The following is a 14,029-nucleotide window of genomic DNA, read 5'->3' on the forward strand; positions in this document are numbered from 1 at the left end:
ATTCCAAAGGGTTTTCACCTTTTCTCTGTGGCTTCCAATCCAACAACCATGTCAACTGCCCATAGATCCCAGGATACCAGGCTCTGGTCCTAGCAACTCCACTACGCTGCTGTGTGAACTTGGCTAAGTCACATTTCCCTTTCTGCATCACCAGCTTCTCCCCTGTGGAAGGAGACTATCATCACTGGCTTTTTAGCAATAGAACTCATTTTTGAAATGTTGATGAAATCGTATAGCAAAACCCAAATATAAAACAAAAGCAATACAGAGTTCAGTTCTTCCAAGGTTGATCGGGACATGTCAATTCTTGCCAATCCCCTCTTGCAGCCATAAGGTTCCAGCGAACAGAGTTTTAAAACTACAGAGTTTGCTTATTTTTAAGCAGTTTTTTCCAATTTGGAGATTGCTTATTTTTCCAATTTGGAAATGCCGTGTGAAAACTGTGCATGAGCAATTTCCTCTAAATCTCCCACTGGTTCATATTTTAACTATGACTTTAGGAAAGGCCACTTCTCCAAAGCATTTAGTGAAGCCTCCTGGTTACACAGAACTGTGCTAGATGCTATAAAAGAGCAGATGTTAAGATAGTAAATCCTGGGAGGTAAAAGAGGAAAGGGACCTTGGACAGATTCTAATTCTATATTTCATGACCTATTCTCACTCATGACCTCTTTCTGATAAACATAAAAATCTCACAGACTGGGAGGTTTGATGTCATTCTCACCCTCTGACTCATGAAAACTTTGGTCTCACTTTGCTTTCTGTAATTTATATTATGAAAACAATTGTTTTTTCATGTTTCAAATAAAAATTATAGAACAGTGTATTATCGATCTTGCTTTTTCCAAAACACACACGTCACACCAAAGAATGTAATATATGCCCTCTACCCTCTGCCTCTCCCCACTCATTGAGAATAACTGACCCAATTTATTCCTCCTCATTTATGCTTATAGCTTTGGTTTCCTTATGAAATGTGAAGACATGGGCGCCTGGGTGGCTCAGTTGGTTAAACGACTGCCTTCGGCTCAGGTCATGATCCTGGAGTCCCGGGATCGAGTCCCGCATCGGGCTCCCTGCTTGGCAGGGAGTCTGCTTCTCCCTCTGACCCTCCCCCCTCTCATGTTCTCTGTCTCTCATTCTCTCTGTCTCAAATAAATAAATAAAATCTTAAAAAAAAAAAAAAGAAATGTGAAGACATTATATGGGGAGTGAGGCGGCGTGAGGAGATTGGTGGGGTATAGATGAAACAAGATTAGCCTTGAGTTGATAATTGTTGACTGGGCAATTGGTATATGGAAATTCTTTAAATGTTCTCTCTACTTTTGTATGTTTGAAATGTTCCATAATAAAAGCATTATATGAAGAAAATATTACCTACTTGTGTGTTGAAATTGAGTATTTTACCCAGTTGCAAACCTAGAAGCACTTTGAACAGCATCTTCATTGGTGCAGCCACGTCTGACATTGGTTCCGATGCCCTGTCTCCACTGCCTGATTCTACCCATTTTGTTATAGCAGAAGCTCACACTACATGCCGTGAGGACAGACAAGGAACTGCAGCAGCCCAAATCCCAGACTGGAAGAAGCCTCTGACTCTGGGTACTTATTCCTTCACCCACCTCTCACCAGCTGCAGATGAAGCTGAAAGCCCTGTCTAACCCTGACTGCAAAGGGTTAACACTCTGCCCCTGAAATGACTGGGTTTCCTTTTGGTCAGTGTTGTTTTTCAGGCTCATGCCTTCCTGATGACTCAGTGCAGATCAACGTGACCATGAGTTTTTGGTTCCTGAGTATATGTAACTGACTCAGATTACCAAAAATTGAGAACTGATTGCATTTGCCTTCTCCATCCATGGTGAAATAGCTCACCTGTATCCTGAGTGGTGGAGAAAAGGCTTCTGTGACACTGGGTGCCTCAGAGGATGGGCAGTGCAGTCTCCGGGGTGGAAAAAAATCAGAGGCTGCTACTAAGTAAAGAATCTGTGGGACTCAAACACAGAGGGAGGGGGCAGGGCACCAAAAGGACTGACACCTGAATAATCCATCTGTAGCAAAATGGCTTCCAACTAATTAAACATATAAAAACCTCTTTTAGAGAAGATAATCCTATTGGATCAACTTGCAAGATTTTTCCAGCCAGCTTCTGTCTCTTGGAGCTTCAATTAAAAGCTGTTTAGCAGATGGCAATTTCTGAGTCACAAAGTTAGACTCTCTGGCAACCATGTGTGCTTTTGGTTTCCCAGGGGATCCTGGCCACATATGGCCCTAGAAGAGGTGTGAGAGTTCTTCCTTGGCATACAGTAGAGGGCTCCTCCCCCACCTCAACACACAGATGACAGGGATTTCAACATAGCCATCAAGGGTGATTAACAGGAGGGATTCTTCCAGATAATTCAGGGATTTAGGGAAGGGAGCTTGAACATCATCTAGTGCAACCCCTTCTTTTTATAGAATTAGGAAACCGAGGCTGGGGGAGGGGGGTTCTGTAATCTATCTAAAGTCACCCAGCAATGGAGAAGCAGGGGTCAGGACCAGTCTCATGCTTAATTACTAGAGAGACAACTTTTCTATTTCCTTTGGGGACCTAATTGATTGCCTCGTCCTTTCCTTAAACTCACAGAGCTGCTAAAGGATATTTTACTAACGATCTGACAAATTGGTCAGGAGAGGGGCTTGACAGGTCAATTTGTCTACCTCTTACTTCACTACAGGACAAAACCTCTGAAGTAGAACCCCATTGCTCTTCTCATCAGAGCTGTCCACTAATGTTGAAGTCACAGCTTCCCTTGGGTGCTGCCAAAGAGAAACAGCCAAACACTAGTGAAGGCAGCACGATTTTATTCAGTACTACTGCAGTAGGGGAGAGACCTCAGTTTGACTTCACAGAAATGAAAGGCAGGAGGGTTTTCAAGTGCTGGGGTGTACTTGAAAGGAAAAGTACTTTAAAAAGTTGGGGTCAGGGCAAGAAGACTGATGTGAATAGGCCACCTGTGCTTGCTTATTGTAGTCAGCCTCTTACCGTCCCACAGAAACTGGGTGACAGGGTCCTACCTTTCTGGTTGATGGTTACATTTCAAAGTGATGGCTTCCAGGTCCTTGAGAAAAACATCCCTGGCTTGTGGAAGGCACATCACAAAAGGACAGAAAAAAGATTTACAGTTGCAAGTTTTTAAACTAATGCTTCTAAGAAAATGGAGGTCAGGAGCCTATAGTCATGTTTTAGAACGAACAGTAAATTCTTTTGGCAGCTTTGAGCTTTCTCAAAGCAGGAATTTAAGGAGACTGGGGCCATCATTCTAGGAATGCACCCTTGAGCTGTTAGAAACTTGCTGGTGTTGTTTAAGTCTTTCAGTGTGAAAGGTGGACAAATAATTTGTTCTGGAAGTCTGCAGTTTTCCTAGGCTGAGGTTGAGGTCTACTCAAGAAGAGGTCACAGAGGAGCCTGACTCAAATTTGGTTAAAGACAGAGTCTTTGTCAATGTTGGCGAGACCTCCAATGCCCTGCTGGTCAGAAAGTTGATTCAGAGATTTTCCCGTATTTCTCACCATGGTTTAAACCTATTTATTCCTGTTCTTCACTGGGGCTAGAAGTTGGTTCGTGCTCTGCTCTGGAATGGTTCTTCATATATTTACAACCAATCTTTCCCAAACTGAATTTTAAGTTGTTTGAAGTCGGGTCCATGTATGACATTTTTAAGAAACCTTCCAATGTACCTTGTAAGTAACTGACTTGATAATCATTCACTGACCCACCTGCCAGATTACATTCCATTTTCAATAGTGCTAATCAATATCTCACAGCCCATATCCTATTTCTATAACCACCTCTGTGATTTTTTTTTTTCTGAACCCTCTTCCAATGTAGGAGACCAAAATAAACCTCCTCTATTTACCTCTGTAATTTCACCAGCACGTTCTCTTTCAAAAATGTCCCCAAGAATTCAACTCATCAAACTTTTCCTGAGCCCCAGTAAAAGCCAGACAAACAGTGTCCTGGAAGCTAGGGAGGAAGAGATCAATGGGTCAGGGTTTCTGCTCTCAAGTGGACAAATGGGGAGACTGACAAGTATTTCAAGGATTCCAATACTCAGTGAGAAGCTCTGCATAGTGGTGTGTGCCCAAAAGAAGGTCCCTAATTCAGTTTGAGTGGGAAATGGTTAGGGAAAGTCTCCTAGAAGAGACAACTCTGCTTGGGTTAGGTTCCCTTGAAGGAAAGTCTGAGAGGAGAAATCTTAGACAAGTGATTTAATGAAGGAGATCAGAAGAAACCTGTGAAGAAATGAGGGAAGCCTGATAGATGTACGCATACATGTGAATTCAGCCGTGTAGTCTATCCTTAGTCTGATCCCAAAGGTATATCTGGAGGGAGTATAAATCACGCCAGAGTTGCCCCTCATGGGGTCAAAGAGGCCAGACTTCTGTGCTCCTTATCAGGCTACAGGCTGCTCCCGAGGGGGAGAGGACCTAACATCTTACATAATTCTGGGAGAAGCTCCTGCTGGCAGCTGGTGATCTCTGGAGAAGGATGTAGTTTTGAGCAGCTGGGGTGAGTATACTTGCCAGCTAACAGGGATCTTGGTGGGGTGCAGGTGGTCTCTACTACAATACCTGAACTGACACTTGAAAGAGGAGAGCAGTAAAGTTAACTGTAAGAAGTATACGGGAGGGGGAAATGGTAGGGCATTTCAAGGCAAACTTACAGAGGGCAGAGAGAACACAATGAGTTTAGAAAGGACAGAGGTTTGGTAGATGTCTTAGCTCAGGCTGCTATAACAAAATAACCATAAACGGAGGGGCTTATAAACAACAGAAATTTATTTCTCACGGTTTTGGAAGCAAGAAGTCAGAGATCAGTCCAGTATGGTCAGGTCCCAGTGAGAGCCCTCTTCTGGGGTTGTGGACTGTGGTTTTCTTGTTGTATTTCCACATGGTAGAAAGAGGGCAAGAGTGAATCTGGGGTCCCTTTTATTTTTTTATTTTTTATTTTTTTTTAAAGATTTTATTTATTTATTTGAGAGAGAGAGAATGAGAGACAGAGAGCACGAGAGGGAAGAGGGTCAGAGGGAGAAGCAGACCCCTTGCTGAGCAGAGAGCCCGATGCGGGACTCGATCCCGGGACTCCAGGATCACGACCCGAGCAGAAGGCAGTCGCTTAACCAACTGAGCCACCCAGGCGCCCCTGGGGTCCCTTTTATAAGGAATCCTAATTACATCCAAAGGCCCCACCTCCAAATACCATCACACTGGGGTTAGGATTTCGACATATGAATTGGGAATCAGGCACAAACATTCAGTCCATAGCACTATGAGTGGGACAGATAGAACACTGGGTTTAAAAAGAAGGGGGTGTGTGCATCACCAGCTAATACCAGTGGACGAGGACCCCTTTCCCATCTTGGGTATTTAACATCTACCCTTCTCCCATCTCAAAGGAGACCGGAGATGCAGCCCCTGGAGACACTGAGCCAGAGGATGGACGAGGTATACACAGAAGGATGACCAGTGCAAGTTACGTGACATTTGAGTGCTTCCAATTCGCAAGGCTGTCTATCTCTCCCCCGGGAGTAGGAGATCTTCACCAACTCTTCTCAGGCCCAGCGCTTTGAAGAGGTATTTGATTTGTTCACCGGCAGACAACACCCGAGAAGCCCAAATACAGTCATTCAGACTCTGCCATTGTTTACACAGCCTGTCACTCCCCTTGGAGACAACTGGCTGGTCCTGGCTCCAAATCCATCTTCTTCTAGCCAAGCTGGTTGCTCAGGACCTCGAGTTCTGCCTGGCGTTCACAAATTGATAAATTGGTGTTTTGTTCTGTTTTTCTCCTTTCTTTTTTTTCCTTTTTCTTTTTTTCTTCTTCTTTTTTTACTTATTTATTTGTCAGAGAGAGAGCACACACAGGGGGAGCTGCAGGCAGAGGGAGAAGCAGGCTCCCCGCTGAGCAAGGAGCCCCATGTGGGACTCGATCCCAGGACCCTAGGATCATGACCTGAGCTGAAAGCAGACACTTAATGGACTGAGCCACCCAGGCACCCCTCTTTTTTCTTGAGATGTTATTTTTTTTTTTGAAAAGATGGACACTGTTGTAATCTTCCCTGCCTCTGGGACCTCAGTCTTCCACATGTTCTCAAAATTAATAGCTAAGTATTTTGCAATAACACTTGTCAACTCCTTGAGTCTCCTACTTTGCCAGTTTGAATACACCCACCTTCAAACAAACTCTCTTCTGTGGAGTAGAGTCTGACACACACCTTCCCACCCATGAGAGGTGATACTTGTTTTGGTATGTGGGTACAGCTAAATCTTGTATAAACACATTAATGAAATTGGGTAAACCAAGAATCTACCCTGAACCCAACTCTTAAAGGTGTCAAAAGATTACAAAAGGCTTTTGTTGAGATAGCATGTTAGTGTGCACCCAAGTGTGGATGGATGGTTGATAAATGCAAGACTGCAAAATGGCAGCAAGGCTCCTCAGATGTCTTGTATGAGCAATATATCCTTCCTCACTTTTCTAATAAGCAAAATAATTGTTTTAGATCCTCAGGGACTGTTTTGATTTTCATTTCCATCTTTTTGGCATTCCCATGTACTTTTCAGGCATTTGTATACACGACTCGTTCCATAAACATATATAAGAGCCCCTGTTGTATGATCAGCCACTGTCACGTGCTGGAAATACAACAGTGGACAAGGCACTCAGGGTCCTGGCTCTCATGGAGTTTGCAATTTAGGAAGACAAACAGACATTTAGCAAATCATTTAAAAAATATTTATATATCACAATTGGGAGAGTTCTAAGAAATAAAAATACAGTGGTGTTCTGATTATCTATTGCTGCATAACAAACCATCCCAAAGCCTAGTCTTAAAACAATGACAATATAGTGCATCATGTTGATGAGCACTCAAAGGGGAGAGCTCACCCCTGCTCTAGTTGGCATTGGCTGGGGTGGCTCAAGAGATAGGTGCTGGAATCATTTGAAGGAAAAGGCACTCAGCTGTCTGAACGCTCATGATGGCTATCTGCTGGGACCTCAGCCACAGCTATCCGATGGGACACATACGTGTGGCTTCTCTGTGTGGCCTGGGCTTTCCCGCAATATGGCGGCTGGGTTTCTAGAGTGTGTGTCCTGATAGAGAGCAGGATAGAAGTCCTATCATATCACACCCCACTTATCCAGGCAGTTACAAAAGCTGACCCATTTTCAAGGGGAGGGAATGTAGACTCTTTTTTTTTTTTTAAGATTTTATTTATTTGTCAGAGAGAGAGAGCAAAAGGAGGGGGAGCATCAGGCAGAGGGAAAAGCAGGCTCCCCGCTGAGCAATGAACCCGATGCGGGACTCGACCCCAGGGCCCTGGGATCGTGACCTGAGCCAAAAGCTGATGCTTGGCTGACTGAGCCACCCAGGCATCCCGGATACAGCCTTCTTGATGGTGAGAGTGTCAATGAGTCTGTAGACATGTTTTAGATCCACTACACCTAGAGTGACCATATAACTCACTGTCCAAAGCAAGACATTTTGAGAGCAAAAGTGGGTGCTTTTCAAGCATGAATAAAACTGGCCTTGGTAAGCCAAGACAGGTTACCTCTACTACTATGCTCTCCAAGCTCTCTTAAATTCTTTTGCCTCTCTGATGTTCATTGTGTCATTTTAAAACATACTCTTTACTCATTGAAATTTTGTGTTTTAAAATTTGTTTTGTGATCATTTATTTTTTCTAAATCATAATTATTACCTTGTGGCTGCTTGTTCATGATGACTCTGGAACTTGGTAGTTATGAATCTTGTCCCACTACATCTTTCCTGCTAATTGGGACAACTTCTGGCACTGCGGATCTAAGTGCTTAGAATGCCTTTTCTCTCAGATGAGGGAAACCCAAGCAATGGAAGAATTTGCTTCAAGGAATGCTTTTTTAAAAACCTCATTTTTTGGCGAAGTGGTAAAAAAACACAGTGATGACTCATCAGTTGAAATCAAATCCTTCATCCCAAAAAAGTGTTTTTATAAGAAGTGGGTGGTTTTTTTTTTTTCTTTCCCCAAAGGCAGACTGCATAATATTTGGTGCTTCTCTTTTCTAAGTAATATATTCCATCTCAGTGGAAAGTGACAGTTTCAGACTTGAGCCAATAACATTTTATTTTCAGAGCTGTGCGTGATGCCCCCTTATCCTGGGATCTGCTTTTGCCTTCATCCCTGAGAGGAGTTCAGCCATGGACCATTCCACACCGACACAGTCTCCCTTTCCTCCCTTCCCTTGGCCAGTGATTAACCTGTTTTTCTAAAGACCCTTGAGCAGAATAAATGCCTAGAGAGAGCATCTGGAAACAGCACCCAGGTGTAAATAAGCATGGCAAGTTAAGTGTCCTTCAAGAGTGGACCACAGTCAACCACTGTCAATCTCTGTCTTGCAATCCCGGGTCTCCACGCAGGAGCCTTTATTCACAAATCTCCACCAGAAAACATTTTCTTTCTGTCCTTTCCTTTTTGTGACTCTGTCACTCTGTGCCGTGACTGAAAGAAAGCAGTGTGATTCTTTTCTGATCCAGGAAAGCAAACACCCCTTCCTGTTCAATTTGTCTTCTCAGAAGCTTCCACAAATATCTCCTTGCTAGAAAACAAAAATGCAACACTGGTATCCATTTCTGTTCCAGACTGAAATACACAGGACACTTTTATGAGTCCCGACCTATGGCCTGAGCTTCACGAATTGAGAGGGTATTCAAGAGAGCTACAACGAGAGCATCAGGTCTAGGAAACCCGAGCGGAAAGAGTTAAAAGAACCACCAGGGGTGGGAAGAGCAGCGTCCAATAGCTGCTCAGATGGCAAGTGGGCCTGGACTTAGGGTGACCCACTGTCCTGGTTTGCCTGGACTGAGGGGGGTCCTGGGGCTTTCCATTTTTTATAACCAGAAAGTCCTGGAAATGCGGGGACTGGCCTTCTCTTCCTTAATCAGAAGCTCCCCGCACTGCTCTGCTGCCCAGAGCCGGGTTCTGCTCTGGAACTGCAGGAAGGGGCAACGAGATGATCGTGGGCCAGGGCCTGGAAGGGAAAGGAAAGAGCCAGAGGCACAGCCAAGCTTTTAGGCTCTAGGTTCGGGGTGCTAAGTGATGTTTGGGTGAGAAAGTGGCAGTGGTGAAAGTGAACAATACTCTTCATGGCACGAAAGCACCACGGTGGAACTCCACCCTGTAAGGAAAGGATCACTCAGCTTTGTAAAATGTTATACGCAACTGATGAATTATTTTTTTTAAAAGATTTTATTTATTTATTTGAGAGAGAGAATGAGATAGAGAGAGCATGAGAGGGGGAGGGTCAGAGGGAGAAGCAGACTCCCTGCTGAGCAGGGAGCCCGATGTGGGACTCGATCCCAGGACTCCAGGATCATGACCTGAGCCGAAGGCAGTCGCTTAACCAACTGAGCCACCCAGGCGCCCGAACTGATGAATTATTGAACACTACATCTGACACTAAGGAGGTACTCTGTGTTGGCTGATTGAATCTAACTTAAAAAAAAAAAATGAACATGTTCCACCTGAGCTTTTAAGGTCCCTCCCAGGCAGCCTTCCAAGAATCCTCGGGAGTTAGGGGCAGTCTGGGCCTCTCACCAGATCCCAGGGCCCCACTCCTGCTCCTCTCATGTGCTGGGGGTGGGGGGGGCCCTCCCTCTCTGTCCATCCCCAATGGCAGGGCATTCAGTATTCAAAGCTCCCTTTCTTGTGCTCAAGGCTTCAAGCCCCCAAAACAACCCAGCTTACCGCCCTGCACTGAAATACCTAGAGGGGAGTCTCCTCTCTGGTCACTTCTCTCTTCAAGAAAAACAATATCCCAAAGTCAGAAATAAAGCAAAATAGACGCATGACCCTTGTGGTCAAGCCTGCCTCGGGGTCACTTGACTTTCTAGCAGAACGTAACTTTGTTTAACTTACTATTTACTCTTGATCCAACATGGTAGGATTCTCCAAGATTAGCTATTAGTTCGTTGAGAATCATTAAGATACAAAGGGTGTTTATCCAATAGTGGTACAAATGGGTTTTTTCCTGTAGAGATCAAAATGACTTCTGTTTGCGAGAAACTCTAACTTTAAAGGTTAGAGTTTTATGGCCTTGAAGAAAAAGAATTAGTGTTGCATATAACTTAGTGAACTTATTCCACATTTTTGAAAAGATTTATTTATTTATTTGAGACAGAGAAAGAGAGAGAGCGGGGGGAGGGGGCAGAGGGAGAGGGAGAGAGAGAATCTCAAACAGACTCCCCACTGAGTACGGAGCATGACACGAGGCTTGATCCCAGGACCCTGAGACAACAACCCCAGCTCAAGAAACCAAGAGCGGGATGCTCAAGAAACTGAGCCATCCAGGCGCCCCACTCCTTCCACATTTTTTCTTTTACTACCATATATGAGTCATCTTGTACATCTTGTACACCTGGTTCTCTTACTAATGAGTTAAAATAAAACTTTGGCATGTACTCATAATGTATTTGTGTGAGAATTATGCTTTTTTAGCATTTGAAACATTATGCTTTGGGCAGTTCCCCCCACCGCACCTCCATTTTTGGTTCTCTTTGGACCCACAACAACACAGTTTTAAGTCATGAGTCCTCTTCATCTTTCTGTTCTTTGTCACTGATGACACCCTGGGCCTCCCTCAGGGTTGTGGTAAGTGGCACCTATGGGTAAAAAAATTTTTTTAAGGAATTACTCAGTTGCAGAGTTACAGATAATAGCAAAATCTGGACTCTAAGATGTCCGGCAACGGATAATAGGAAAATATGGTACATCAACATTAAATACTGTGCAGCTAGTAAGTATCATCATTGTCGAGACTATTGCAGCAACTCGGAAAATGCTGAGGTGAGCATGTGCGAATACAATATTTGCAATATAACCTGGAAGTTAAGACAAACATGAAGATATCTATACGGAAGTACTATCAGGAAGATTTCTCATTTTTCCCCAAATTTTATTTAAGATGGTTTTTGTCCTTTCAATGAAAAAAAAAACATTAAAAAGAAAATTTAAAACCCAAGCAAGCAGAACATTAATATTATGTGATCTTATTGATGTCATTATCGCCGACATGATCGTGAAACTATGGTTCAGAGATTTCATCGAAAAACTCTCCGAAGTCTCCCCAAACTTGCCCATTCTATCACTCCTTCACCTCTGAATGCTTAGGAGCTCCAAGGTCGCTTTCAACTCAATCATGCTATGTGACCAGAGCAAGGAAAGGCAAAGCCCTAAGAAGTAGATAGAGCTTGGTGAGGTAAGATTTGAAGAGATGAGCTTCCAAAGGTTTATGAAAACACATACGAGACCTCAACCTTCAGCCTCCTGGACAGGGATGTTAATAAGCACTGCCCACTGACTCTCAGGTCCCCTTAGGGGGCTGTCATGTTCCAGCCCCATATCTACCCTTATGGCACTGTTCTTGGTGCCCCAAACTCTACCCAACTCACCCAACTCCACCCTTGGGGCAGAGCTGCTGAATATGCACCCTCTAGACCCCAAATTGGGACCCAGGACCAATATCCCCTTTGCCCACCCTGCCTTCCACCACTTGGAACATCTATGCCTGGCCACAGAGAGCCCTTCCTGATGGTGGATGTGGCAACTAGCTGTCCTTCTGAAGACAGGCCTTTCCCTCCCCGCCCTCTTGGAGAAAACCACAAAAACAAAACAGGAGCCAGATATGTTCTAAGGGGAATGTTTACACCCTGCTGCCATTTCATTAAGCTCTTTGGCCCAGGACACAGGCCATGAGGCATTTGGGAGGCCTCCCAGAGGTACCCATGCAACAGGCCCAACTATCTGCCTGCTCTAACCTCATCTGAAGTTGCTTTTGGTTCTCTGGCAGCTGATGATTTTAAGCTGGCTCATCTTCTAAGTGCATGTATTTACAAACAGACTTTACTGATGTTCCTTTCAAAACTCCCTCCTCCTGATTCCTTGCCCAGTCTCTATTCATTGAGTCAGAGTCATATTTTGTTTGATACATTGGTTTAGTCTTAGCTATTTTTCAAGCACAGACCCCCACGGATAAGCTTCTGATGGGCGGGGACATATTTTACATTCCTTTATAGCCCAGGAGCTAACATAATGACCTACAAAGAATAAATATCTCAGGGCACCTGGGTGGCTCAGTTGATCAAATGTTCCACTCTTACTTTTGGTTCAGGTCATGATCTCAGGGTTCTGGGATCCAGCCCCACGTCAGGTTCTACTCTCAGTGGGGAGTCTGCTTGAGGATTCTCTCCCTCTCCCTCTGCCCCTCCTCCCACTCTCTCTCTCTGTGTCTCTAAAATAAATAAATAAATCTTAAAAAAATACATCTCTTGGCAAACTGGAAACAACTCAAATGTTCATCAATAGAGTGGATACAAATTATGGCTTATTTGTACAACAAAATACTTCTCAGTATTCCCAAATACTTAGGTTCATTCCTAAAGGAATGAACCACTGACACATGCAACAACCTGGATGAATCTCAAAAGCATTACACTGAGCAAAAGAAGCACACCCAAAAGAGCATATACTATGATCCCATGTATATGAAGCTCTCAGACCAGCAATGCTAATCTGTGATAGAGGTCTATTATGGACTGAATTTTGCGTGCCTCCCAAATTCCTGTGTTGAAGCCTTAATCCCCAGTGTGACTGTATTTGGAGATGGGGCCTCTAGGAAAGAAATCGAGATTAGATGAGACCATAATGGAGAGGCCCTGATACAATATGATTTGTGTCTTTCTAGAAGGGAGACCAGAGGGCTCATTTGCATACGAAGAAGAGGTCATGTGAGGACAACTGGGAAGGTAGCCATCACAAACCAGTAAGAGGGCTCTCAACAGGAACTGAATTGGTCGGAACCTTGATCTTGGACCTCTAGGCTCCAGATCATGAGAAAATAAATTTTTGTTGTCCTAGCCACCTAACCTATATGATATTTTATTACGGCAACCTTAAGACGAGATGGAAATAGTGGTTGCCTCTGGGGAAGCTGGCATTGACTGGAAAAGGATACAAGAGAACTTTCTAGGGTGAAAGAAACATTCTACATCTTGATAGGGTGGTGGTCACATGGATATTTACAAATGTATATACAAAAAAGTATTGAGCTGTTCACTTAAGATATGTGTATTTTATTACATGTAAATTATAACTCAATAAAGAAATAAATAAAAAAGTCTGTTGGTAAGAATGGTTATCTCTTCGCTGTAGCTAACACCCTCCGACTGATCAACTCGGGATGAAGGTTTATCAAACACCCACTATGGGCAGATCCTTGCAGTAACCACAGATACAGCAACAGGTGGGGGGAATCGAGCCTGGGCTCTGGACTTGGGGAGCCTTTTTCAACTCCAAAAGTAGTATCTGGAAGTCCTCATAGCCACTGAGGCAATTTGTACCAAACACTAACAGCTCATTAAGACACTTTTGACACTGTGGAAGTCACATTAACTCCTTCATGCTTCTACTGAGGCGGCTGTTGCCTGGTCCCTCCAAGAACCAGGGTGATTCTAGATTTGCTCGTCTGTAGGCAAATACCACCAGGAAAAAAAAAAAAAAGGAAATGGGAAAGTTGGTGCAGAAAGTTTTGATGAGATATTAAACTGTGAGATTCAGACCTTAAACACTCTCTCTACTCAAACAAAAGAATCTGCAAACTATTTATGCCCACATTTCAGTAGTTCACTTTTCTGGAGTTGTTAGCAACTTGCGACAAAAATGAGAAATTCGTCCCCAGGTTATTTCCACTCCTTTCTTTCCAGAACGTTGACAATGCCAATGAGAGGCAATCAGATAGAACTAAAGAAGCATTGTAAACCAGGGGCAAGATCTACATGTCCCTTCCCAGGGAGAAATGTGCCGTTTCCTTTCCAGGCTCTTTGCAATGAAAAAAACAAAAGTTGTTTTCATAAAGTCACTGGCATTCTAGAAAATGTGTGCCACCTATCTTCCCTTCTGTGTCCTTAAGAGACACTGTTAATTGATCATAGCACTGTTAATCACTGAGCCCAGT

The 14,029-nt window shown here is 43.8% G+C and overlaps 1 long non-coding RNA gene across 1 annotated transcript in view; it reads left to right on the plus strand.

Moving 5' to 3' along the window:
• LOC123863844 (uncharacterized) overlaps positions 1-13,330 on the plus strand; it is a 118,801-nt gene extending 105,471 nt beyond the window's left edge. The window contains exons 4-5 of the long non-coding RNA XR_010410675.1: positions 1,522-4,549; positions 5,436-13,330. This is a non-coding gene — a long non-coding RNA (uncharacterized LOC123863844). The remainder of the gene's footprint in view (positions 1-1,521; positions 4,550-5,435) is intronic.
• Positions 13,331-14,029: the final 699 nt, after the last annotated feature.

The sequence above is a fragment of the Mirounga angustirostris genome, unplaced genomic scaffold (assembly GCF_029215605.1).
Source record: "Mirounga angustirostris isolate CCGP_5_RB_7025 unplaced genomic scaffold, mMirAng1.0.hap1 SCAF_1, whole genome shotgun sequence".
Classification (NCBI taxonomy): domain Eukaryota; kingdom Metazoa; phylum Chordata; class Mammalia; order Carnivora; family Phocidae; genus Mirounga; species Mirounga angustirostris.